This window comes from Trichomycterus rosablanca, chromosome 21 (assembly GCF_030014385.1).
Source record: "Trichomycterus rosablanca isolate fTriRos1 chromosome 21, fTriRos1.hap1, whole genome shotgun sequence".
NCBI classification, from domain to species: domain Eukaryota; kingdom Metazoa; phylum Chordata; class Actinopteri; order Siluriformes; family Trichomycteridae; genus Trichomycterus; species Trichomycterus rosablanca.
The window spans coordinates 16,300,799-16,304,415 of record NC_086008.1 but is presented as its reverse complement, the minus strand read 5'-3'; positions in this window follow the sequence as shown (position 1 = coordinate 16,304,415).

Sequence of the window (3,617 nt, the reverse complement as noted above, 5' to 3'; positions counted from 1 at the left end):
TAGACTGTTACCGACAAATACAAAAGACACTTTTACCGACTGTACAACTAAACTTCTCACTTAACTCCTCTCTAATCTCGCGAGATTATATACGGATCATTTTCTACACAACTACATCTCGCGATATTCTCTTATTTCATAGTGAAACATTAATAAATGTGTAAAAGTGTTTATATTTCAGTCTAACGTTCAGTCAGTCTAATGTAAAACAAACAAATTGACAAAATCTACACTGAGACGCAGACAGTAATTCAGGCAAGTGAACGCGAAACAAAGGTTATGTTTAAAACACAATTGTTCCGGCAGTAATGCTTTTTTTTTTATATATCAATAATAATAAAAGTACTAGCGTTTAAAAAACATACAGCCGTGATGTTATTCGCGATAACACACTCCCTCTCGTGTTCTATTGCTTAAAAATACCACAGGCGTACACATAAAGTCCATCTTCTGTTAATTTCAAAGAGAGAATATGTTAACACGTCCACTGTGACGTCGGTGAAATATAAGGAAACATAACGCTCTCACTGTAGGAGGATAGCCCTTTTATTTAGGAATTGCTTTTGTGTGAACTACAAGTGCGTGGAAAAGAGGCCAGATCTGACGTACGGCAAATCCCTCCCACTTAACGAACAAGTGGAACACAGAAATTACCGGACACAAGTAAGTAAGTAAGTAAGTAAATTTTATTTATAAAGCACTCTTAAAACAACTTACGTTGACCAAAGTGCTGTACATCGAATAAGCATACATAACACAACATTATATTAAAAAAGTAAGAACCAAATAAAAATACAGAGTAAGAGACAAAATAAAACAAATACAAATAGACAATTTGACAAACTTGACAAACAATTAAAAACAATTAAAATTGACAAACAATTAAAATTAACACAGCTCCTCACTGTTCAAATGCCAGCTTATAAAGGTATGTTTTTAGGAGTGATTTAAAACAAGGCACTAAACGAAAATGATGAATCACAAATTCAACACAACACAAGCTCAAAAATGCGCTACACACTCATCATTTGGAACGCAACTATTTACACAAACGCTCCTAACATAACCATTAATCCCATGAACTCTTGTTAATGTTTTGGCCGTGGGCGCACTGCATAATGAAATACCACGTTCCTATCGCTGATGACGTAAGCAGTAGGGGCGTCCGGTGGAAACGCGAGATTCTGACGGCAAGTCAGCCGCTCGCCACAACAAGTAAATATCCACATTGTACTGCAATAGTTAAGCTACTTTAAATTTCTCCAGTCTTCACTGTAGTACAGATCACTTCATAGTTACAATATGGATGAGTCAAGAGTCAGTAGGGACAGTGTAAAAATTAATCATTTGTTAAAATACATCTATTCCTGCATTTTAGGCTGGCAACACATTCCAAAGAGGATGAGAAGTTGAAAAACTTTCAGAAGCAAAGATGAACAGGGGATCTTCAGTTTGTCTGCGGTGTTAAGTCCTTTGAGCTTGGAGGCATCTGGGATGGACAATCGCACAGAGGAAATGTCTATTGTGGTCAGATAAATCAGTATTCCAGATCTTTTTGCGTGCTCCGAGACCAAAGACATATGGGACCATCCAGACTATTATCAGCTACAAGTCTTTAAGTCAGGGTCTGTCATGGTATGGGGTTGTGTAAGTGCCACTGTCATAAGTAATCTACATTTGATGGCAGCATTAATACAGAACATTAGGTTTTATAACAACATATGCTGCCTTCTAGAAGACATCTTTTCCAGGGACATGCATTTTTCGATTCAAAGCCACATGCTGCACACATTACCTGTGCATAAGGCATGGCTGTCGTTTTTTTATTAGGGGTTGGATGGATTCCCAGTATATCTGAGTAACTGAATACCTTGGAACTCTTACTACTGTTTTTTCATTCAAATTATTTTTGTGATAGATAAAATGTTTTGCATTAAAATTATTTTATATACATATTATATACATATGTAGTAAACATACAGGTTGGTTTTCATTTACATACCTCTTCCAATCCATTATTAATACTAATTAAATTCACTGATTCAACAACTACACAATCTAAGAAAATTAATCTGCCTATTTTTCATTTATAATTTTAATGAATTTAAAATGTTTCAGGTTATTATAAATAGCTATATTTATGTTTGTATATTAAAATGATATTATATTAATTATATATTACAATGTTATTATGTATTGTGTATTATTACGTATAATAATTTAAGTAATTAATAAAAATATAATGATATAAATAAAAATGATAAATATAAATGATATATAAATATAATTGAATAGTTTTTTATTTTATTAATAATAAATTTTATTTAAATTTGAGGTCTTATTCATTACTTCAAATGTACTTGTTTAGCTGTTTTGTTTGTAATCTCCGTTTACTATTAAAGTACTGTAGTATGTACTGTAAATACAATGTCTACGTACTGTCGTGTTCTTTTACTGGAAGAAATAGACAACCCAGTATGTAAAATCAAAATCATACATTTATTACAAAAATAGTAGGAAGATCAAACAGAATAAACCAGGGCCAGTGATAGCTCAGTGGTCAAGGTACTGGACTAGTAAACAGAAGGTTGCCGGTTCAAGCCCCGCCACCACCAAGTTGCCACTGTTGGGTCCCTGAGCAAGGCCCTTAACGCTCAATTGCTCATCGTGTTCTGCTCATTGTGTAAGTCGCTTTGGATAAAAGCGTCTGCTAAATGCTGAAAATGTAAATGAATAATGAACCCGGCCGGGGAACTTTACCCTGTCAAAAAGTGATCCAGAAAGCTATCTGAGCAATAAGGAAAAGGCCCCGATCTAAGATCGGACTCATGTATTTATACTTCCACACACACACTTTTTTCAACAATCAACCTCGTACATTTCAAATCCCCCATTGGTTAGTATTGTCACTTTACTAGCCTGCAGGGTCATTTGTGTTTTATAGTCACCCCCCTTAATCAATACAGTTTCAATAAACCTGGTCACCAGAGTTTTGATGCAAGGTATGCAACAACAACCACAGACGACTAACCAAGTCACCCATGGTGATGGAAGTCAATACACCCATGCAGGATCAATGCCTTATATTGTCCAAAAGTCTTGTCAACCGTGTGTTAAAAGGATTTTTAATGCCACTATTTTTAGCCAGCTCATTACTCAGAGAAGTCAACCCCTCCAATGTTGATGGAACCATCGGGGGCGGTGTTGTTTGGTATAAAGGTGCAACAGGTATCTCCAAACATTTTGCAAACACCTCCCGTTTTGGCTAAAAGGAGATCTAAAGCTATCCTGTTTTGCCAAGCCATTTAAACTATTTTTATCCATTTGCTCATGAATGCCCCTGACTGCATCTCTAGTGTAATTTACAAACCTTTGCTGATTATAATAAGTGTAATTAATCCAATCTACATTTTATTTATTTTGGACCACCAAAAGAGCATACTCTCAAACCCAGCGACAATCTGATCTCCACCAGAGGTCTTAATAGACCTTTTTGTCCTATCTATACGTGATACATTGTCACTAGCCAACATTTCTGTCCCCATTGGTAGCACGTACAGCGGAAGGATCAGCTGGACCAAGGCACAGGTACCTCTCCAGTCCCGAGGCAATATAGA